Consider the following 25549-nt stretch of genomic DNA (forward strand, 5'->3'; position numbering starts at 1 on the left):
AAATTATAAGCATTAGCAGGTTGTTAGAAACTGAAATCAAACAGTTTTCAACTCAAAACTTTATTCTAGGTGATGTTACATTTTCACATAGGACCCCTTGTTCGAAAGGAGCTTCTGAACTCTCTCGTCCATTGAATTTGTCAGGTTTTGGATGGTTTCTGCTTCAATTGTTTTGCATGAGGACAGAATACCCTCCCAGAGCTGTTGCTTAGATGTGAACTGCCTCCCGCCATCATAGACACTCCTTTTAATGATGCTCCAAAGGTTCTGAATGGGGTAGAGGTCAGGGGAGCATGGGGGTCACACCATAAGTTTGTCCCCTTTTATGCCCATATCAGCCAGAGATGCAGATGTTTTATGTGCAGCATGAGATGGTGCATTATCATGCAGAAAAATGATCTTGCTGTGAAATACACGGTTCTTCTTCTTGAACCATGGCAGGAAGTGCTGTTTGAGAAAATCCACATACATTATGGAGTTCATCTTTAGCGCCTTCAGGGATCCTAAAGGGGCCGACAATCTCTCTCCCCATGATTCCAGCCCAAAACATTACTCCACCTCCTCCTTGTTGGCGCTGTAGCCGTGTTTGCGTGGGGTGTCCATCAACCAGCCATCCTCCACTCCATCCATCTGGACCATCGAGCGCTGCACGGCACTCATCCGTGAACAAAACAGTTTTGAAATCAGTCTTCATGTAATGTTTGGCCCACTGGAGTCATTTCTGCTTGTGTGAAGTGGATAGAGGAGGCGACAAGATGGCGCATGCACAGCTGCAAACCTCTGAAGGACCGTGCATCTTGTTGTTCGGGGGACGTTGGAGGCACAAGCAGTTTCAAAAACTTGTCTGCTGCTATGACAAGGCTTTTTTGCCGCTGCTCTTTCAACCTGACGTAATTGCCTGTAGGAAAGAGTCCTCAATTTGCCCTTATCAGCACGCACACGTGTGTACTGTGAATCAGCTACATACTTCTTGATTGCCAAGACACTTCATCCTGATCATCGCACAATGTTGATTGTAGTCATGCCTTGACCTAAACACTCCACAATTTGTTGCTTCTCAGCAGCCGACACATCCTTTTTCTTTCCCATTTTGGCAGAAAATGTAGGCTGCTTAATAATGTGAGAGAGCCTTCTTAAGTAGTCTTGCCTTTCATTGGACACACCTGCCAAACTAATTAGCACAGGTGTCTGCAATTGCTTACAGTGATATAAAGAGCCCTGACACACATCACCATCAATGAGTTTAACTGACAAACAAACAAATTCTTCCCTTATCACTCCTAAACACTTTTTGCATAATAATTTGGAACACAGTGTACATGTGCTTTTCCACAAAACACCAGTGGTTCACGTAGTGAATCTTACAGTTCTAACTTGCCAACCGTGGTCTGTATGGAGTTGTTCAATAAAGGGCCCAAAATTAAGATAACATAGATGGGAGAGGTCTCTATGAATAGGAATTCCTAAGTATTTGATACCCTGTGAGGGCCAGGCAAAGGGAAAGTTGGACTGGATGGAATCCTATATGGATTTGGGGAGGGAGACATCGACGGCCTCAGACTTCGCTGCATTGATTTTAAAATTTGACCATGTAACAAAGTGATCTATTTCAGCCATAACAGCATGGATGGATATATGTGATTGAGTGATATATACTAGGACATCATCAGCAAATAGAGAGCACTTGTACTCGGTGCCTCCCACCTCAATCCACCTAATATTGGGGTTATGGCGAATTGATGAGAGCAGGTGCTCCGTCACTAGGATGTATAAGAGAGGGGACAGAGAACATCCCTGCCTTGTCCCATTGGTGATTGTGAAAGGTGATGAAAATGTTCTGACGCGCCCCCTGGGCCTTGGGACACCCAGAGCCGGACCCTTTTTGGTGGATGCTGGTGGTTGTAGTCTCCGTGGCGGCAACCTGGTTCCGTGGCTCAGGGCGGTCAAACCAGTGGCGGAACTATTTATGTGGTTTTGATGTTTAAATGTCCGACTACGCCACCCGTGGATTGCGGTTAGAGTGAACCGCCGCTCCAGGGCAGACCGCTGAGGCTGGTGTTGTGGGTGCAGCAGAGCGTAGCATAACTCCCCACGGGAGGAGTATAGCCTCAGGGCAGTGTATGCGGAGGATGGGGGTGATGGTGCAGGGCAGCAGCAGTAATGACACGGAGTCAGTGATGCAGTCCAGGGCCTTTACTCACAGTTCTTATTATCCAGACCACGTCTGCAGGTAACGGCTGCCCACGTCGTACTGTGCTCACCAGGTGAGGGGCTCAGACAACTCCCAGATAACTTTGGAGTGCTTCACAGGACCCCCTTTGTGTGTCCTTTGTCTGGCCTTTCTTACCAACCCTTTCATCCGGCTGCCTCGGGCCTCCTCTTGGTAAACTTGGCGCAAGTTTCCCTGACCCTATGTGGTGCCTTCCTAGCGGGTGTAGCGAGGGGCTGCGCCACATAAAATGTCACAGCCTCCTGTTTCTAGCTGAGGGTCGTTTCCTGCCTCCACTAGTTTCGGGGACCGGTCTCCCCCTTTGGCCTGACCCCTCCACGCAGGTGGATTCGGGCGTGCGGTGGCGACTCGCCCGTCCGCACCCCTGAGATCCCTTCGTTCCTCGTTCCTGGAGCCTTCTCCGCTCCTCTTCCTTCCTTCTCCCTCTTCCAGGCCTGGGCCTCTATTACTAGGCCCGCCTCCGGAGCAGAGCTCATGCAGAGCCCCTGCTCCCTGCCACTTCTGCTCAGACTTCTCTGCACTGAACTAAGATGGTGCCCACCTTTTATACTCCCTTCTCAATGCACCCAGGAACTGCTTCCTCCCTGCTCCTGCACTACAGGGTTCCCCTTCCTCAGTGTTCCCTCCCCCCACTCCAGCCAGGGACAGGGACTGTCGTGCCCATCTCAGGGGCATATTGGTCGCCCTGCCCCACGGCAATGTGGTGTAATGCATGCAGGTGTCGGGTCCTGATCCACACTACATCCTTACCTGAGAGTGAGATATCACACCTCTGGGTGAGGTGCAATACCTCTGTAGCAACCGAGCCCTCAGGGTGCTACAGTTCCATTTATCTTCAGCCTAGGTGACGTATTGCGATACAGGGCCGTGATTTTGGCTATAAAAGGGTCCCCTAGACCCCTACCCCAAGCTTTTTAAGAGAATCATATATGGCGTGCCAGGAGACTCTATGGAATGCTTTCTCAGCATCCAACGAGAGTATCTAATTACAAATTTTTAACTGCATCTAGCCTAGGAAATACTTTGTGCCTAGTAGCAGGGTCTGCTAGTCAGCGGATTATCCCGGCTGTTAAGCAAGCTACACCACCTGTAGTTTGGACACTTCATTTTTTCAAAGGAAATGCTTCGGGACCACGGGATACTCAGTGAAGAGCATCAGGAGGCACCCCAAGGCATAGGGGCTCGGACTGGCAGTAGGATGCCTTGCGGTGGACAGCTGAGCTCGATCCTTATAAAAGCTTTTTAACTGCAGCAGCTTTAGTGGACGCTACTGGAGCTGGAATTACGCGGCTGCTGGCATGAGACTTGCCCTCCAATAGATCCTTGTAAATGGATTTAAAGTGTATTTATTCAAATTAGAGAGACAATTTAAATTAAAAAGCTTAGAGCTGCCTCCACCACAGGGGGGCTCGCTCGACCCACCAGCGGACAGGCACCAGTATTGGGAGAGGGGGGCTGGCCGTCAGGGTTCACCGCGGCTCTGGCACAAACCCGGCGACACGGAGGTGGCACGGGCAGGAGCGGACTGAACGTGTCGGCTTCTCACTTTTTGGATTTTAGAAGGGCATGACATGCCTATATCTGTGTCTCCCCCTCCTTTTACTCCTCCACCTCTTTTCTTTTCGCATGACTATATGTACTTGTCACTTTTCCATGTGTTAGTTGTGTCTTCTGAGCAGTTTGTCAGCTTTTGGACACCTTTGAAGGTGTTTTCTATGTGTTTCTATGTGTTTTTGTTTGCCTGCCATTGGTTTTAACGGTGTTCGAAGGTGTTCGACGAACAGTTCGGCGAACACACGGGTGTTCGACGAACCGAACCGAACTCGAACACTACGGGGGTGGCTCAACACTACTCTCAAGCCCCGTGGAATGCGTTGGTTTTTATGGTATTTGGCAAGAGTTATACTATGTAGCTCGTATGTCTTTTACGTTCTTTTTCTAAATCTCTTGTTCGTACTTCCTCTATTGGGGTATGGAGGAAAGTACCAGGGGTTGTAACACGTGAAATGATGCCGTTAGCCTCCTCCTGATTGTATGCAAAAGTGGAAAAAGACATGGAGACTACAGGAGCGGGAGCCCAAAAAAATATATATTATGCAAAATGAGGGGTCGCTCACTGTGGAATTGGGGGCTCAGAGGTAATGTAAAGTCTAATAATATGAAAGAAAACCTCGGCACACCATAAGAAAAATAGAATATGGACAATGCAGATTGTGCAAAAAGAATATAGTTTATTCAGCCATCCTTTTCATAGTCCAAAAAAAAAAAATAACTATACGTAAACATATACCATCCTTTACTGATTCATAGTCCAAGAATATTGTGCTCAAGCATTCACCGACGTTTCGACCTATGTAGGTCTTTATCAAGGTAATTTGGTGTTAGATCAACAAGGACTGACGTTTCGACCTATGTAGGTCTATATAAGGTAATTCTATAATAGAAAAAGACATTGGTGAACTGGTCATATACAATGGAGAAAGGTAAGCGACTACACACGTATAAGAGTGAAATGTAGTTAGGAAAGGGAAAGAGGAAGAAAAAAAGGGGGGGGGGGAGCAAGTGAATTAATAGACAAATATCCGTATATGAAAAGGATATTGACATATACTATTAGTTCTAAACTCAGGCCCGTTTGCATAGAGGGGCATATAAAAATGAATAAATATTATCAGAAAAAAATCTGATATCATCGTATATCATGAAAACAAATGCCCATAAAGTCAGAGAACTTACTGGTATATGTTGTTAGGACAATAGGGACTAATGGAATAAAGGCCCCTGTGGTGCTAAGGGAAAACCTGATAAAAGGAAAAAAAATATTTTTAAAGAGAAGACCAAACTATTAGAGAGATAATGGATACATTGTCCTGCTGGAAAACCCATGACTTCTGAGGGAGATCCAGCTTTCTCACACTGGGCCCTACATTATGCTGCAAAATTTGTTGGTAGTCTTCAGACTTCATAAAGCCATGCACACGGTCAAGAAATCCAGTGCCAGAGGCAGCAAAGCAACCCCAAAACATCAGGGAACCTCCGCCATGTTTGACTGTAGGGACCGTGTTCTTTTCTTTGAATGCCTCTTTTTTTTTCTTGTACACTCTATGTTGATGCTTTTTCCCAAAAAGCTCTACTTTTGTCTCATCTGACCAGAGAACATTCTTACAAAACGTTTTAGGCTTTCTCAGGTAAGTTTTAGCAAACTCCAGCCTGGCTTTTTTATGTCTCGGGGTAAGAAGTGGGGTCTTCCTGGGTATCCTACCATACAGTCCCTTTTCATTCAGACGTCGACGGATAGTACAGGTTGACACTGTTGTACCCTCGGACTGCAGGGCAGCTTGAACTTGTTTGGATGTTAGTCGAGGTTCTTTATCCACCATCCGCACAATCTTGCGTTGAAATCTCTCGTCAATTTTTATTTTCCGTCCACATCTAGGGAGGTTAGCCACAGTGCCATGGGCTTTAAACTTCTTGATCACACTGCGCACGGAAGACACAGGAACATTCAGGTCTTTGGAGATGGACTTGTAGCCTTGAGATTGCTCATGCTTCCTCACAATTTGGTTTCTCAAGTCCTCAGACAGTTCTTTGGTCTTCTTTCTTTTCTCCATGCTCAATGTGGTACACACAAGGACGCAGGACAGAGGTTGAGCCAACTTTAATCCATGTTAACTGGCTGCAAGTGTGATTTAGATATTGCCAACACCTGTTAGGTGCCACAGGTAAGTTTCAAGTGCTGTTAATTACACGAATTAGAGAAGCATCACATGATTTTTCAAAGGGTGCCAATACTTTTGTCCACTCCCTTTTTTAGGCTTGGTGTGGAATTATATGCAATTTAGCTTTAGGACAATTATTTTTGTGTTTTTTTCATTGAAGACAAATTAAATAAAGAGAATAATACCAAAGAATTTGTGATTGCAATCATTTTCAGGAAGAAACTGAGTATTATCTGACAGAATTGCAGGGGTGCCAATACTTTTGGCGAGCACTGTACATAGGTCGAAACGTCAGTCCTTGTTGATCTAACACCAAATTACCTTGATAAAGACCTACATAGGTCGAAACGTCGGTGAATGCTTGATCACAATATTCTTGGACTATGAATAAGTAAAGGATGGTATATGTTTACGTATAGCTATTTTTTAGACTATGAAAAGGATGGCTGAATAAACTATATTCTTTTTGCACAATCTGCATTGTCCATATTCTATTTTTCTAATGGTGTGCCGAGGTTTTCTTTCATATTACTCCTGTAGAAGTGACACGGATCATCATAGGACAATTGTTGGCGGCGCGTGGACTACGTCGTTGACGGCGGATATGTGAGGGATATGATTGTTTGTTATTTGACTTTTCTTTCAGAAGATCGAAGGCTTCAGGGACTGAGAGGGTAATAAAATTTCTTTTAGAGCCGTGTGTTTTTTATTTAATTAAAAAACTTTATTCTGGCTGTGTATTTATTGAAAAAGCGGCGACCACTTAACTACGCGGTTAGTAATGGGGGCGTCTTATAAGACACCCTCCATTACTATCCTGGGTTTCAGTTAGCCGCCATTACAAGGCTGACTTGAACCCCAACCCCTTTACCCCACTTGACATAGCTACAGGGCAGTGGGAAAAGTGGAGGCTAAGCACCAGATTTGGCGCATCTTATGGATGCACCATATCTGGGACTGTTGAGGGGTGATATTATTAGCTGCACAAGGGGCTAGCATCCATCACCCCTTCCCTGACTATTAAAATCAGCTCGCAGCTGCCTGTTTAGCCTTTTCTGGTTAGATTTTATAGGGGAACCCTACGTCAATTTTTTCTGGGGTCCCCCTGTAATCTAGCAAGTAAAGGCTAAACAAACAGCTATGGGCTGATATTAATTGCCAGGGAACATTTTTGGCTAATGGCTTCTTCCCCGTCTACTAATATCAGCCTTCAGCTGTCGGCTTTCCCTCTGCTGGTTATAAAAATGACGCACTTTGGACGCATATCTTTTGCTGCATCCAAAACGTTGCGTTCTATTCAATGTGTTCACTGAACCATGTGGATTTATCGCATTCTATACTTTCTCATGAACAAATTTCAGTTGCGAAGACTAGCGACTCTGCAAGAGAATTTTACATGCTGCTGTCCTGAAAGACACATTGCATGTCCGTGTCCACGAGTGATTTGTAGCCTCTGATGCACGCATAGCAGATATGGGATTCCTAGAGATCCCATCCACTATGCTGTAACATCTGAATCCTGCGGGTATGACGCTGCACAAGTACGCAGCGTAAAACCTGCACCGGCTCCTGAACGTGGCCACGTACCCAAATTCACTGGCAGCATGTCAATTTCTGTAGCGGACACGCTAGTCTCCGCTGCAGATTTTGACCGAATGAAGTGTCATTATTAGTGTTGAGCGAGCAGTAAAATGCTCGGGTGCTCGAAGCTCGGGCCGAGCTCGCCGTGATACTCGGGTGCTCGACCCGAGCAACGAGCCCAATGTTAGTCTATGGGAGACTCGAGCATTTTTGCGGTGGCACCCCCGGCAGTCTTTTAAAAGCCTAACAAGTGCCCAAAACGATAGTGACAGTGCTCAAATGACATGGGGACAGCATGGGGATCGCCCCAGGAAGCATTTCTGACCCCCATGTCACTGCTGTCAACAACGTGGTCAGAGGTATTAAGCCACTTTTACAGGCTCACAATAAAACGAAAGTGAAACTTTTTTCCTGTGAAATATGTTAAGGAACATCCTTTCCAGGGAAAAGACTTGTGTATAAGTTAAAATAAATGACCAAAAACAAAAATACTCCTCCACACCTTCGGCTATGTTCACAAGTAGCATTTTTTATGCGTTTTTGCACTTTTGTATTGCTTTCAACTATGACAAATGCATTCACCGGGAAATGTCATTTTAACATTTTACAACCTTATCTGGCCATGTGCTGTGTGACACATGCATAAAGTGCTGAAAAGACATGGGAACAGCATGGGGAAGACCCATGGAAGCATCTCTGACTCCCAGGTCACGGTCTAAAAGTGTGCCCATCATAAGTGATCCTTGCCGCATCAGAAGATGCAGACTTGCAACTATCCCCATGCAAGTTCTAGTCCCAGGGCAGTGTTCAATTGTACCTCCCCCATTCCTTGCAATACAAGCGCAAGTATGCAGCCTGCCAGCCACCCACCCCCAGGCTGCAATACCATACTGCTTGCTTGAACTTGAAATTGGGCCTTTTAGGCATGTGGAGGCGGAATCTGGCCACCACGTTATGGCTGCGTTGGCGGCCTGGACTCCATACTCAGTCCCCAGCCGCCCGGCGGCCGGGTGTCCATACTCAGTCCCCAACCGCCCCGCGGCCGAGTGTCCACACGGTCCCCAGCCACCTGGGGGCAGTCGGGTATCCATAAACGGTCCCCAGCCGCCCCCATTTCTCCTTGGAACATCCCCCCACACACTTTTCTTAGCCCGGCCTGCTTTAAGCAGCATTGGATGAGCCCACCAAAGAACCAGACTCCTCCGGTGGGCCCTAACTTCTCCATCGGTGGAGTTGAGAATGCCAAGGTGAGGAGCATGATGATGATGACAGAAGTTAGCATCTGCTATGTTTTCTTTTAATGCAAGTGTAAGTGTGCAGCCTGCCACCCACCCACCCCCAGACTGCAATTCCATACCGCTAGCTTGCACTTGAAATGGGGCCTTTTAGTTTAGAGGAGGCCGAAGCTGGCCACTACCTCATGGCTGCTTCGGCAGCGAGGTATCCATACTCAGTCCCCAGCCGCCCCTATTTGTCCTGGTGTGCCTTATACATAAGATTAAGCGCGTATACCAAAACATTACCTGTGCCCTCCCCAGTGCATTTAGGGGGAAGGAGAGCCTATTCCGCTGTAGTGTGTGCATGCCAAACCCCTGTTCATGGTACATGCGAAGATGCCTCCCACCTTGCACCTGTCGTTGCAGACTTGCAACTATCCCCATTTAAGTCCTTGTCCCAGGGCAGTGTTCAATTGTACCTCTCCCATTCCTTGCAATGCAAGCACAAGTATGCAGCCTGCCACCCACCCACCCCCAGGCTGCAATACCATACTGCTTGCTTGCTTGCACTTTAATTTGGGCCTTTTAGGCATGTGGAGGCGGAATCTGGCCACCACGCCATGGCTGTGTCGGCGGCCTGGTATCCATACTCAGTCCCCAGCTGCCTGGTGGCCGGGTGTCCCCGCTTGCTCCCCAGCCTCCAGGGGGTGGCCGGGTGTCCATACTCGGTCCCCAGCCACCCCTATTTGTACCGGTAACCTTTCCCACACTTTTCTTAGCCTGGCCTGCTTTAGGGCAGCATTGGCCGAGCCCACCGGACTATCAGACTCCTCCGGTGGGCCCTGGCTTCTCCATCAGGGGAGTTGAGAGTGCCAAGGTGAGGAGCATGATGAGGATGATAGAAGTTAGCATCTGCTTTGTTTTGTTGTAATGCAAGCGCATGTATGTAGTAGCGGCTAGGCCTGAGAAGGTCAGCGTTTTGGCGCATATCCTACCTCCTCCGAGGATTGCTGGATGTTTTCCTGCTACTATCCAAGTTCTATGACTCCCGTTAAAACAAAGCTTCAGGTGATAAATGATGGATGAGGTAGTGGCAAAGGAGAAAGAGCAGGAGGAACAGGGACCATTCACATCAATATCAGGCCAGTCAACCAGATATGTATTGTAGGATATGTTTCTGTAACAAAAGGAGCGGTTCGGCTACACAGTTATAGGGCATAGAGTGAGTACAATGCCTACCAAAAATTTCGAGGCACTCCAATGCCCCTTGGAAATGACATGGAGGTCAGAGGGCGTTAACTAAACTTTTTTTTCCATTTATAGCAACTGGGTCTCCTGTGCACTGTTGGCCTAAGCAGTGAATGGAAGGCTTTCCAAAAATTATGAGGTACTGCAATGCCCCTTACAAGAGCCATGTGTGGCACCCCAGGGGTCTGGTCACCACAGTAATAGAGATTACGTCGGAGAGCAAATGGGAGTTTTCCTGGTCAGGATCCCTTAAACATGCAACATCCTCCTGCCCCAGTCCTGGGAGGGGAGAATTCTGCCCTTATAAACTGGATCTGGGGTGGGATTGAGTGAGTCAGAGAACAGACAACAGTCAGAGTCAGAGTGAGAGCAAGGGAAAGTAACACCAAGGAGCTCTGTAGGAGCTAGGAGCTAAAGACGAGGGGCTGGAAGCTGAGCAGAGCTCGCCCTGGCAGAAGACAATAGGAACCGGACACAGGAGTCCGAAGCTGTGAGGACTTATATATCCAGCAGCAGAAACCAGCCGGCAGGGGATTTCAGGTCCTCTGGCCATAGAAGCCCAGAGGCTCAGTCACAAGCAAGGGACCAGCACCGCCGTCGTGGAGCGGAGGCTAATAGAAGGCCCCAAGTCACCAGCCATACGGGTGAGCACTACGCGGTACACTCAGGGACGTGGGCTACTTCTACCCGCTTACAGCAAGGTAGCCAGGAAGAGTGCAGACAGACAGGGAGGCCTACAACTCCACCTGGCCAGGGGAACTCCTGCTTGCTCACAGACTGACCAGCCCTCTTATGCTAGCCAGTACTCCCGGGAGGGTCTACCTTATAATCATCAGTAAAGACCCTGAACTGCACTGCAAAGACTCTGAGTCTTCCCTGCTGTGCTCGTGCACCATCACCCCCATCATCCACACTCACTGCCCTGAGGCTATACTCCTCCCGAGGGGAGTTATCCCATTTTATGCTGCGCACACAACACCAGCCTCAGCGGTCTGCCTCGCAGCGGTGGTACTCCCTGACCGCAATCCACGGGTGGCGCAGTCGGACAATTAACCTCAAAACCTAAGAAAGATTGCCACTGGTTTGACCAGACTGAGCCACGGGACCGGGTCACCGCCACGGAGACTACAGACCCCAGAGACCGGGCACCGGGTATCCCACACACATGTACACACGGCCCAGGGGGAGCGTCACATGCAGTACAGCATATTACAAACATAAGTCCCATTATTGGGGAGTGGGTGTCCCATAGTATTTGCTTATGCCTTGCAAGCAAAAGCTGCCAAAAATTAGGACGGAGCAACTTGCAATGCCCCTTACAAGAGCCATGCAGTACAGCATATTACAAACATAAGTCCCATTATTGGGGAGTGGGTGTCCCATGGTATTTGCTTATGCTTTCCCAGCAAAAGCTGCCAAAAATTAGGACGGAGGAACTTGCAATGCTGGCACCCTGGTGGTATAGTGGTGGTGGAGGCTGAGGATAAGGAGAAGAAGATTAAACAGCCGAAACGAGGAAGTGTATACCGATGTGTGGGTGTGAAGCGGTGCATGTGAATACACCTCCCGAAATAACACAGTGGATTTGACTTTATGTTACTCTGCTGTCATTTGGTGGTGATGAGAAGTCTGGCCCAATCCAGCCCTTGTTCATTTTGATAAGGGTCAGCTTGTCAGCATTGTCAGTTGACAGGCGAGTGCGCTTATCAGTTATAATTCCCCCAGCGGCACTAAAAACACGCTCCGATAACACGCTAGCGGCAGGGCAGGCCAGGACCTCCAAGGCGTACAGAGCGAGTTCATTCCAAGTGTCCAGCTTGGATACCCAATAATTAAAAGGCACAGAGGAATCACGGAGGACGCTGGTACGATCGGCAAGGTACTCCCTCACCATCTTTTGAAACTTTCCACTCCTTGTGAGAGTACCCTGCGCCTCAGGGCCTGTAAGCTGGGCGGGTGTCAGAAAACTGTCCCAGAACGTTGACAGTGTTCCCCTGCCTCTGCTGGTTTGGAGTTGCATCTCTCTCACCTGTACGCCTTGGTTGGGCAACGAACTGTGACCTCTGCCGCTAGCGTGTTCAGATGGGAATTTTTTTAAGAGTTCTGCAGCAAGGGCCTTCTGGTATTGCCCCATTTTTGTAGACCTCTCCACCTCGGGAATAAGAGAGTGAAAGTTCTCCTTGTAGCGGGGGTCTACAAGAGTCACCAACCAGTAATGACTGTCACCCAACATTTTGACAACGCGAGGGTCACGGTTAAGGCAGCGTAACATAAAGTCAGCCATGCGTGCCAGACTGGTAACGGGCAAGATTTCCGTGTCCTCACCAAGATGACGACTGACCATGCTCTCCTCCTCCTCCTCCTCTTCCTCCTCCCCCCTGTCCTCAGGCCACCCACGCTGAACCGACGGTATGACACTTGTACAGGTACTACCGTCTACAACGCATGATAGCAGCTCCTGTTCTTCCTCCTCCTCCTCTCCCTCATTGTCCCCCAATGCACGTTGGGATGAGATGAGGCTGGGCTGTGTGTAATCGCCCGCTACGGCTTCTTGATCCATCTCATCATACTCTGGCTGCAATGCCTCCTCTTTAATTCTCTGCAGAGAGCGTTGCAAAAGACAGACAAGTGGGATGCTGACACTAATGATGGCGTCATCGCCACTCACCATCTTGGTGGCCTCCTCAAAGTTTGTCAGGATGGTACATATGTCAGACATCCAGGTGCACTCCTGAGGTCTTATGTGTGGAGTCTGACCTGAATATCGACGGCCTTGTTGCAGCTGGTACTCCACAACTGCTCTCTTCTGCTCACAAATCCTTTGCAACATGTGGAGGGTAGAGTTCCAACGTGTGGGGACATCACACACCAGTCGGTGTGCCGGAATCTGCAAACGCTGCTGCAACACAGCAAGGGCGGTGGAAGCTGTAGCCGACTTGCGAAAATGAGCTGACAGGCGGCGTACTTTCACGAGCAGATCTGGCAACTCGGGGTACGATTTAAGAAACCGCTGAACCACGAGGTTAAGCACATGAGCCAGGCATGGTACGTGTGTGATCTCACCTCGCCTCAGAGCCGCCACCAGGTTACGGCCATTGTCACACACGACCATGCCGGGATGTAGGTTCAGCGGTCTCAGCCACAGATCTGCCTGCTCTTTCACAGCTGTCCACAACTCACAAGCAGTGTGAGGTTTATCACCTAAGCTTATGAGTTTCAGCACAGCCTGTTGCCGCTTGGCGGAGGCAGTACTGCAATGCTTCCAGCTTGTAACTGATGTGGTGATATCTGAGATGGAGGCTGAACATGAGGAGGAGGAGGAGGAGGATGCGCAGGAGCTGTACACTGTGGGGGCAACTCTGACTGACATAGGGACCGCAATCCTCGGTGTGGGGAGGATGTGTTCCGTCCCAAGGTCCGACTGGGTCCCGGCTTCCACTATGTTTACCCAGTGTGCCGTCAGAGAGATGTACCGTTCCTGGCCACAAGCACTTGTCCACTTGTCCGTTGTCAGGTGGACTCTCCCAGTAACTGCGTTGTTGAGGGCACGGCAGATGCTTTGGGACACGTGCTTGTGTAGTGCGGGGATGGCACACCGGGCAAAATAGTGTCGGCTGGGGACCGAGTACCGAGGGACGGCCACCGCCATAAGATTGCGGAAGGATTCCGTCTCCACCAGCCTAAAAGGCAGCATTTCCAATGCAAGCAGTCGTGAAATGTGCGAATTTAGGACTGTGGCCTGTGGGGCGTTAGCTGCGAATTTCTGCTTTCGTTCAAAGGTCTGGGATATGGACAATTGAACGCTGCGGTGGGACGTGGACGTGGACGTTGATGCTGTTTCTTGAGAAACTGCCATAACAAGTGAAGACTGAGAGGAGGGGGCATCTTTACATGCAGTATGGACAGGGGATTGCCTTACACACACAACAGGGGGTTCTATTGCACGCACAACAGTGGAAGAAGCAGTGGTGACACCCGCTGACACTGGTCGTGGACCCTGGGTTTCGCCCCACAAAGTCGGGTGCTTTGCTGCCATGTGCCTGATCATGCTGGTGGTGGTCAGGCTGGTAGTTTTGTCACCCCTGCTGATGCTGGCATGGCAGGTGGAACATATGGCCTTTTTGGGGTTATCAGCAGAGTCTTTAAAAAAATTCCAGACTCTGGAAGACCTACCGCTTGTACTGGCAACGTCCCTCGTGTTGGTGTTACGGGGAACGGTTGCCTGCCTTCTGTCTGCGGCCACCACACTGCTTCTTCCTGCCTGTTGGGGTACTCTGCCTCCCTCCCCCTGTGTGCTGCTGGCCTCACTCTGCATGTCCTCCTTCCACGTTGGGTCAGTTACTAGATCATCCACCACCTCCTCCTCTTCCACTTGCGCACCACGATCCTCCTCCTCACTTCCTGGCAATTATGTCTCGTCATCGTCCACCTCTTGTGACAGATTGCCAACGTCGACTTCCTGTGGCCGTGGCTGTTCAAATATTTGGGCATCGCAACATGGGATCTCCTCTTCCACCACTTCAAGCGTATCAGGCGAGGGGCCCAAATATGGAAATGGACCAGTGAACAGCTCTTCAGAGTGTCCAAGTGTGGGATCACTTGCTGTCTGACGACACTCGGCATGGTGGGAGGAAGGAGCATCAGGGTGAGGAGGAGTATGCGGTCGAGACTCACGGCTACTAAGAGTTGACCGTGTGGAAGACAGACCGGAGGTGGTGGTGCCCATGTAACTGGAAGTATTGTCTGCTATCCAATTAATAACCTGTTCACACTGATCAGTTCTCAATACTGGTGTTGTTCTGTGCTTCCCTAGTAATTCGGTCAACAAGTGGGAGCGAGAAGATGTGGCTGTTAGTTGTGGCACATTTTCACCTTGGCCACGGTCTCATCCTCTGCACGAACCATCACCAGTACGTTCACTTACACGTCCCTTGCCACGCACCTTGCCCATTGTAAATGAAGTAAAATAGCTTACACTTGCACTATCAATGGAAAAAGGGTAATAAAGAGTAGACTAGAACCGTGGAAGAGGAAAACCACAGTTATTGTTTACTGGGGTATACCACAATTTTTTAAATAGAGATATTTGCGGCTGAACAGTGAGCGACACACTGTTTTTTTTAGATACAAATGGCCCAAAAGTGGATAATACAGGGGTTTGTACCGTGGAACTGCAAAACCACACTTGTATTTCTCGGGCCTACACCAGACTATTTTCAACAGATATATTTGTGTCTGAAAAATCAGGGAGACACTATTTTTTTTTTTTTACAGCAAAAAATGCAAAAAGCAGGATAATAGAGATTTTTTACCGTGGAACAGCAAAAGCACACTTCTGTCTCTCTGGCCTACACCAGACTATTTTCAACAGATATATTTGTGTCTGAAAATTCAGGGAGACACTATTATTATTTTTATACAGCAAAAAATGCCAAAAACAGGATAATAGAGATGTTTTACCGTGGAACATCAAAACCACAGTAATAATTTACTGGTGTATACCAGGCTTTTTAAAATATATATATATTTGCGGCTGAACAGTGAGCGACACACTCAAACTGTTTTTTTTAGATACAAATGGCCCAAAAGTGGATAATACAGAGGTTTGTACCGTGGAACTGCAAAACCACACTTGTATTTCTCGGGCCTACACCAAACTATTTTCAACAGATATATTTGTGTCTGAAAAATCAGGGAGACACTATTATTTTTTTTTTTTACAGCAAAAAATGCAAAAAGCAGGATAATAGAGATTTTTACCGTGGAACAGCAAAAGCACACTTCTGTCTCTCTGGCCTACACCAGACTATTTTCAACAGATATATTTGTGTCTGAAAAATCAGGGAGACACTATTTTTTTTTTTTTTACAGCAAAAAATGCAAAAAGCAGGATAATAGAGATTTTTTACCGTGGAACAGCAAAAGCACACTTCTGTCTCTCTGGCCTACACCAGACTATTTTCAACAGATATATTTGTGTCTGAAAAATCAGGGAGACACTATTATTATTTTTATACAGCAAAAAATGCCAAAAACAGGATAATAGAGATGTTTTACCGTGGAACATCAAAACCACAGTAATAATTTACTGGTGTATACCAGGCTTTTTAAAATATATATATATATTTGCGGCTGAACAGTGAGTGACACACTCAAACTGTTTTTTTTAGATACAAATGGCCCATAGAACTGCAAAACCACACTTCTATTTCTCTGGCCTACACCAGACTATTTTCAACAGATATATTTGTGTCTGAAAAATCAGAGGCACAGTTGTTTTTTTTTTTGGGGGGGGGGGACACCAAAAGGTTAATAAGATAATTAGATAAAAAAAAGGATTTTTCCTGGCCCCCGGGACCTGGAGCTAAGTCCAGCAATTTCAGCAACAGGAGCAGCACACAGGACTGTAATGCAGCGTTTGCTGGTATAACCACTGCGTCTCCTATACAGCCTGCCTGCCTGCCTGCCTGATATACCTGGGATGGATATTAGTCCTGAGAAGGACTGTTTGTTTGATCTGGCAGCCTTTACAGACCCTACACTAACTATTTTGCAGGATATATCTCTCACTAAATCAGCAGCGCTGTCCCTACACTGTCTGATCAGGAGCGAATGTGTCCAAGATGGCGGCGCCCGGTTTTAAATACTCGAGGTGACGCTGTGCGGCCAGCCAATCACTGTAATGCCCATAAACAACATGGCTGCAGCATTACAGTGACTGGCTGGCAATCCCTGCATGTTCATTGGCTCTGTAAAGAGCGCCAAACATGCAGGGCGGAGACCCGAGTTCCTGCCCGAGTAACCCGGAAATGCTCGGTGCTCGCCGAACATCCCGAGTAGTGTGATGCTCGGGCGAGTACCGAGCAGTGTCGAGCATGTTCGCTCAACACTAGTCATTATATAATTTAAATGATTAAAGAATGTGTCTGTTGTATTTGAAATAAAGTGTTTACTCTGTGTCTGTGTGTTTATTTTACTCTTTACTTTACTTTGGTGATGAAATGGTCTGATTCACACTTTGTCATCACCAAACAAAAGAGTTAGATTTCAAACATGTTCCCTAATAATAACAACTCACAGCTGATTCATTAGCCGCTACATCCCCACGAACAGATAGAAGGAGCACTTTAGACTCAGCGTATTTTGCATTGCATCCAAAATGCGGGATTCTAATGCCGCACTTTTGTTGTCAGTAAATATGAATCCAATGCATATAATGACACTTCAATCGGTCAAAACCTGCAGCGGAGACTAGAGTTTAGATTTAGGATTAGAACCCCACGTTTTGAACGCAACAAAAATACGCTGCATCCAAAGTGCTGCTTCTAGCTGTTCGTGGGGATGCAGCGGCTAATGAAACAGCTGTGAGCTGTTATTATTAGGGAACATGTCTATCTATAGATAGATAGATAGATAATAGGTAGATTATAGATAAATAGATAAAAGGTAGATTATAGATAATAGATAGATAAATATGTTTTAACCACCATTGTCTTATATAATATAATATTGCTATATACAGTACAATATGTGAACTTGTTGTGCTTCATATTTAATTTGCGATTAATGAACTGACTTGGCACCACCTCTGTCACATGGATGACGGTCTGATGACGCAGGACGGCCAGGTGCTGTTTACATTTGGGTTTTGCGCCAAAACGTTTTATGCAATTCAGGATGTTGGTCTCTGCCAGCAAGTAAAGAACAAAGATCATAATGTTCCCAAATACAGTTAGGATTATAGTTCATATAGAACTACAGATGCCATTGACGCTTACACAAGACCCTTCCCCACAAGCAGCCCTCTACCCACCCATCCAACCGGCACAACTTGTATATGAAGCAAGTGTAAACAGGTACGCGGATGCAACAGCATAGATAATGAGGAGACAGTAGCACTTACCAGACACTTTTAACTATGTACAGTGGGGAAAATAAGTATTTGATACACTTGCCGACTTTGCAAATTTTCCCTCTAAAAATAAATCCTGAAAATCACATTGTATGAATTTTACATAATTAATTTGCATGTTATTGCATGAAATAAGTATTTGAGACAGTAAGAAAACAGAACTTAATATTTGGTCCAGAAACCTTTGTTACAGATACAGAGGTCAGACGTTTCCTGTAGTTCTTGACCAGGTTTGCACACACTGCAGCAGGGATTTTGGTCCACTCCTCCATACAGATCTTCTCCAGATCTTTCAAGTTTCGGGGCTGTCGTTGGGCAACATTGAGTTTCAGCTCCCTCCAAAGATTGTCCATTGGGTTCAGGTCTGGAGACTGGCTAGGCCAATCCAGGACCATGAAATGATTCTTACGGAGCCACTCCATAGTTCCCCTGCCTGTGTGTTTTGGGTCATTGTCATGCTGAAAGACCCAGAAACTTCAATGCTTTTACTGAGGGAAGGAGGTGGATGGGCAAAATCTCGTGATACATGACCCCGTCCATTCTCCCTTCAATACGGTGCAGTCATCCAGTCCCCTATGCAGAAAGGCGCCCTCAAAGTATGATGTTTCCCCCATCCATGCTTCACGGTCGGAACGGTGTTCTTACGGTTGTACTCATCCTTCTTCTTCCTTCAAACACGACGAGTGGAGTTGATACCAAAAAGTTCTATTTTGGTCACATCTGACCACATGGCTTTCTCCTATGTCTCCTCTGGATCATCCAGATGGTCACTGGTGAACTTCAATCGGGCCTGGACATGTGCTATCGTGAGTAGGGGGACCTTGCGTGCCCCACAGGATTTTAATCCATGACAGCGTAATGTGTTACTAATGTTTGAGACTGTGGTCCCATCTCTTTTCAGATCATTGACCAGCTCCTCCCGTTTAGTTCTGGGCTGATTCCCAACCTCTCTTAGAATTATCATTACCCCACGAGGCGAGATCTTGCATGAAGCCCCAGACCGAGGAAGATTGACAGTCATCTTGTGTTTCTTCCATTTTCTAATAATTGTGCCAATAGTTGTTGCCTTCTCACCAAGCCGCTTGCCTACTGTCCTATAACCCATCCCAGCCTTGTACAGGTCTACAATTTTGTCCCTGGTGTCCTTAGAAGAAATTACACAGGATGATACCCAGGGTGATGCTACCCAGCCCAGCCTCATCTCAGCACAGAATGGGTAAGTAATAAAGAGGAGGAGGCTGAGGAGGAGAAGGAGGAACAGCAGATGGTTGCCTGCACTACAGAGGATACCAGCCAAACCATCTTCATTTAGTCTGTTCAGCGTGGATGGGCTGAAGAGGAGGAGAAAGAGAGGGAGTAGGAGTAGATGCAGAGTCATCCTCCTGGTGAGGACAGTGAAGTCTTGCCTGTTTGGAGTCTGGCACACATGGCTGACTTTATGTCTCTCTGCCTTTTCCGTGAACCTCGCGTTATATGCATTTTGTCCAACACTGATTATTGGTTGTTCACCCTTCTCGACCCAGTCTACAAGGAGAACTTTTCATCACTCCTTCCTGTGGCGAACAGAACTAGTAAAATGGTGCAATACCAGAATTCCCTAGTCAAACAATTAGTAAAAAAATTACCATCTGACAACACTGGCGGCAGAGGACATAGTTCCTTCGGCAACCAAAGAGGAGAGATGAGGGAGACACATGTAGCACCCTGAGGATTCGGCTGCTACAGGGGTATTGCACCTCAACCCAGAGGTGTGATATTCCACTCCCGGGTAAGGAAGGAGTGTGGAACTGAGCTCGGTAGGCTGCATGCACTACATACATCCCGCTTCAGAGGAGCAGGCCGACGGTACTCCCACTTAGAAATGTGCAGGTACGACCGAGCCTGTTCCTGGCTGGAGTGGGAGGGGGGTGGAACATCCCATGTAGTGTAGGGGCAGATAGGGGGAGCAGTCTGGGTAGTGATAGGAGCTCATTGGGTGCTGGTCACCTGAGCTCACACATAGAGGGATATATAAGGAGGGCACCAACTAAGATCAGGGTCAGCTGCAGAGGACAAGTCAGACGCAGAAAGTCAGATGCAGAGAGTCAGTTGGAGAGGAGCCTGTCTGATACAAAGAACAAATCGGCAGAGAGAAGGAAACAGCAGCCCTGGAGAGAGAGAGAGTGGAGCAGAGAAAGACCCAGAGGGGGAAGACTGAAGGGACCCAAGAACCCAAATTAGAGCACCGGGTGAGGAGTCAGCAAAAGGGTACCGGAACCCAAGCTGGTGGGGGCAAAAACAATCCCTAGCCAGAGACCGGAGGCCGTGGGCAGCATCTGCCACGGCTACCCACCACATTCACCCCGAAGGCACACCACACGAAGGGTCAGGGAACCCAAGGCCAAGGGTGTCCCAACAGAAGGCCCGAGGGAGCTGGACCTAGGTGAATCACTGGTGGGGACGGCTGAAGAAAGGACAGAGGGAGAGCTCAGGGCCACGCTCCGGACTTGTTTGGGGGTTGGCTGGATCCAGGACCTGGTGGACGCAGCACGGCTCGGGTGGTCACTAGTAGCTGGAGTGACCAGTACAACATCTGCAGTAAGTAAAGACCCTTAACTGCACAACCCGACTCTGTCTTCACTGCCGGCTGCACTACACCACCACAACCCCCATCCTCTGCGCCTGTCCCCTCTGAGGTTATACCCCTCCCGTTGGGGGTTATCCCACCAAGCTGCGCACCCACCATCAGCCTCAGCGGACCCTGCTGCAGCGGCGGCCACAGTGACCGCATCACAACGGGTGGCGTAGTCGACACAAAAGAACTTTAGTAACATCTGTAGAACTGCCACATAACACTGAGCTTGACGCCCTGGGCACGGGCCGGGTCACAGCCGCTCGGAGACTACAACCCCCCCCATCTGATCCGGTGCCGGGTATTCCCCTCAAAAAGGAATATGTCCCAGGGGGCGCGTCAACTTTGGCGTAGTCGGCAGGATCACGTGCCCGCAACACCCGGGTACTGCGTGCCTGAAGAAAAGTGCAAGTTTACCTCGGGGAGAGGTCTCCTGCCGGTTCCGGAGGGTCCACGCCGTCGGGCCCCGTCGCGGGTCGTTTCCCGCCGATTGTCCGCCGTTTCTGGCTTGTTCCCGCCGTCTGCGGAGTTTCCCGCCACTGGGCGACGCTTCCCGCCAAAACCGCAGATTTCCCGCCTTGGAAGAGCAGCGGACGCCATTATGGGCGTGCCAAAGGAGGGCAGGAGGCCGCCTCCCATCGTGGGCCAGGACAGAAAATGGCGCCAAAAGTGGAAACCGCCCCCACCAACAGGGACTGTGATGCTGGAGGTGTCTGTCAGCGTGAAAGAACTACCCCTGGAGCTGACAGTCACCGAGTTGCCCCGGGACCGCCCTCGAAGTGGGAGGAGACGAAAGAGAAGAGAAAAGATGGGTGTCGCCTGGAGCAGGAGTCTGGAGCGAGCGCACCCGGAGGCAAGAGGTCTAATGAGGAGTAGCGGAGGAGCTTACCCGGAGATGGAGAGAAAGCAGAACAGCACCGGCCCGCTGGCCAGGAGTCTGCAAGAGACCGAGGAAGGAGAGCAGAGCAGCACCGGCCCGCTGGCCAGGAGCCTGCCGGAGGAAGAGCAGAGCAGCACCGACCCGATGGTCAGGAGCCTGCTAGAGTCCACAACCCCGCTAGGTCTAGCGGAGATCTTAGCGCAGCTCCCCCGAGATCGGGAGTGTGCACAAACTGCCTTGGAGGGCCTCGCAAGGAGGATGGCCCGGGTACAGCATGAGATACTGGCGGAGTGGAGCCGGGAGATGGCCCAGCAAGCTGGAACCCGTCCACGGAGCACGCTCCCCTGGGAGAGGACACCAACTGCCTCTACGGATGACGCGGGAGGACCCAAGGTCGGAGACGGCGCTGAGAAGGGAGCCGAACGTATGAAGGCAGGTAAAGGGGACGCTTATACCCCATACCGAAAGACCGCCCACCTGCCCCGGTTCCCCGTCGCAGAGCCCGAAAGTCCCCCGTCCGTGCCAGTAACCGCCATGTCACCGCTAATGACTAGGCCCCGACCGGAAGCCGCCGCCGCGACCCCTGTTACGTCACACGCACCGACCCGGAGCGTGACCAAGCAGGAAGAGCCTCCGGCCTGGTCGCAAGGCCCAGTACTCCCGGGCCCCGCATTACCAACAGCGCCCCCTACCTCCGCGGAGCCTCCGGCCTGGCCGCAAGGCCAGGTAGCCCAGGGCGCCGCCGTCCTAACGGTGCCCTTCACCTTCCAGGTGCCCCAGGCCTGGCCGCAAGGCCTGGGCGCCGCCACCACTGCGCCCGCACCCGCAAAACCAAGGGTGCCGAGTTTGGGAAAGGACCTCTTCAACCAGCTCACATGGCCGGACGGGCGTCCCTTTCACCAAGAGAAAGCAGGAGGCAGCCGTCGTTGAGGACGGGAGTAGAGACTGTATATAGTTGCCTGTCGGGGCACAGTGAACCGTTGCTGCAAAAATAGTCCCCGTTGGGACCAGTGAACAGTTTACCCGTTAACCCCTTCATCCCACAGGCTGAGGACTGTGAGCAGCCATTCCCTTCCCTGTACCTGGTCGAGGACTGGGAGCGGCCAACTTCCCCTGTATATAGTTGCGCTTCCTAAAGCGCCCCCTACCGGTTTTATAGGAAAACCAGTTTTTCTAAGAGACTGTCGCACTTTTCCCGGACACACGTTGCACAGTGTCCGGAGGAGGAACCTGAAACAAGAGACGACGAGAATGTTTATATGAAAAGTTTTATATATATAATGTTTTATATGTTTTATTATGTTTATGAAAAAAAAATGTATGTTTTGGTGTTATTTATGTCTTACAGCCCGAGGACATGCTGTGATTTACCAGGGGGGAATGTAGCACCCTGAGGATTCGGCTGCTACAGGGGTATTGCACCTCAACCCAGAGGTGTGATATTCCACTCCCGGGTAAGGAAGGAGTGTGGAACTGAGCTCGGTAGGCTGCATGCACTACATACATCCCGCTTCAGAGGAGCAGGCCGACGGTACTCCCACTTAGAAATGTGCAGGTACGACCGAGCCTGTTCCTGGCTGGAGTGGGAGGGGGGTGGAACATCCCATGTAGTGTAGGGGCAGATAGGGGGAGCAGTCTGGGTAGTGATAGGAGCTCATTGGGTGCTGGTCACCTGAGCTCACACATAGAGGGATATATAAGGAGGGCACCAACTAAGATCAGGGTCAGCTGCAGAGGACAAGTCAGACGCAGAAAGTCAGATGCAGAGAGTCAGTTGGAGAGGAGCCTGTCTGATACAAAGAACAAATCGGCAGAGAGAAGGAAACAGCAGCCCTGGAGAGAGAGAGAGTGGAGCAGAGAAAGACCCAGAGGGGGAAGACTGAAGGGACCCAAGAACCCAAATTAGAGCACCGGGTGAGGAGTCAGCAAAAGGGTACCGGAACCCAAGCTGGTGGGGGCAAAAACAATCCCTAGCCAGAGACCGGAGGCCGTGGGCAGCATCTGCCACGGCTACCCACCACATTCACCCCGAAGGCACACCACACGAAGGGTCAGGGAACCCAAGGCCAAGGGTGTCCCAACAGAAGGCCCGAGGGAGCTGGACCTAGGTGAATCACTGGTGGGGACGGCTGAAGAAAGGACAGAGGGAGAGCTCAGGGCCACGCTCCGGACTTGTTTGGGGGTTGGCTGGATCCAGGACCTGGTGGACGCAGCACGGCTCGGGTGGTCACTAGTAGCTGGAGTGACCAGTACAACATCTGCAGTAAGTAAAGACCCTTAACTGCACAACCCGACTCTGTCTTCACTGCCGGCTGCACTACACCACCACAACCCCCATCCTCTGCGCCTGTCCCCTCTGAGGTTATACCCCTCCCGTTGGGGGTTATCCCACCAAGCTGCGCACCCACCATCAGCCTCAGCGGACCCTGCTGCAGCGGCGGCCACAGTGACCGCATCACAACGGGTGGCGTAGTCGACACAAAAGAACTTTAGTAACATCTGTAGAACTGCCACATAACACTGAGCTTGACGCCCTGGGCACGGGCCGGGTCACAGCCGCTCGGAGACTACAACCCCCCCCATCTGATCCGGTGCCGGGTATTCCCCTCAAAAAGGAATATGTCCCAGGGGGCGCGTCACACACACCAGGTCCAACAAAGGCAGGTCAACTGAAAATGCTGACAGGCCGACTCTAATCAAACTGAAAAAGGGCTGGATTGGGCCAGACTTCTCAACACCACCGGATGACAGCAGCGTAGCATAAAGCCAATTCAAATGTTACTTTTTTTTGTTGTATTCCCATGCACCACTTCCCATCCAAACAAGGGTATACGGCTCATAGTTTCTTGTTTTTCTTCTCCTTATTTTTCACATTTCCCCTTCCATGTCCATTGCCTCTTTTTCTTTTACCATACTTTTTATTGCATTATAATTAATATTTGTTTTTATAGCCACAATTTCCACTTTCCAAAAAAAGGAGCTAAGAAATTATAGATAAATGTCCAAAAAAATAACAGCAGCAAAACTCTGCCTTATTAGTGTGTCATGTACACACATCGAATGAGACTAATTTAATAGGTGTAAAAAGCTGATATTGCTATGTGACAGGCGGACGATTTATTTTACTCACTTATATAGCGCCATTAATTCCGCAGCGCTTCTATCCAATAGTTGTGTTTGAATCTCTGTAATATAGTAGGTGCGGTCCATAACTACCACTGCGCCCCCTTTGTTGGCGGGTTTTATGATCAAGTCCTTCCTGTTTTTTAATGAGGAAAGGGCACTTGTTTCCTCTATCGTGAGATTATTTTTATTGTGAAACTCACCACGTTTAACTGCATCTAGGAACCCATTAATATCCCTCTGTACTAGGTCTATGTATGTTTCCACATGATAGTAGGACCTGGGAGGTTGAAAACGACTGGGAATATTCAATTTTAGATGTTGTAAATTAAACATTTTGGTTTTGTCACTATGATCATCGACAAGACGATCTATACAATATTTATCTGATGAAAAATGTACTTTTAGTCTCAAAGTCCCATAGAAACAAAGAAGTTCTTGTTCCAGGGTAAAAATATTCAAGGGGGGGGGGGGTTGGGCAAAAAGAGAGTCCTTTTTGTAGAACGGATAGTTCAGTTGGAGTTAGTATGCTTGATGAAATATTAAAGACTATGTTTGATGTCCTACCTGGGATCTCTTCATCATTCAGGTAATTTCCCACTGGTAATGCTCGCCTCCCCCTCCTTGTCTTCTTCGGAACAGTGGTGGTCTTTGTTGCTGTAAAAAATGACTCGGATAGCTTGTGTCTCTTTCACTATCTGTAGAAGAATTATGACCTGTAGATGAAGTATAACCACATCTGTGAGAACTGCTCCCTCTGTAAAAATCGGACGTACGCCAATTGTATACTCGATTATTAAGATAATCTTCGGTATCACGAAGAAATTTAGCTTTTTTCTTTGCTTGAAGGTCGTTGCGATAATCACTGATGACTTTATCTACCCTGTTCTTCAGAGCCGTGAAGTCCTCAGAGGAGATGGTGTTGTTAAGTTGTTGTTCTGTTGCTGTGATCCTAGTGTTCAAGTCTGTTATTTCCTTGTGGAGAAAATCAATAGAAAGTGAAATAATGTCCTTTGAACATTAGTTTA

Source organism: Phyllobates terribilis, unplaced genomic scaffold, assembly GCF_046119375.1.
Source record: "Phyllobates terribilis strain yellow unplaced genomic scaffold, ASM4611937v1 Scaffold_267__1_contigs__length_2608826, whole genome shotgun sequence".
Lineage (NCBI taxonomy): Eukaryota > Metazoa > Chordata > Amphibia > Anura > Dendrobatidae > Phyllobates > Phyllobates terribilis.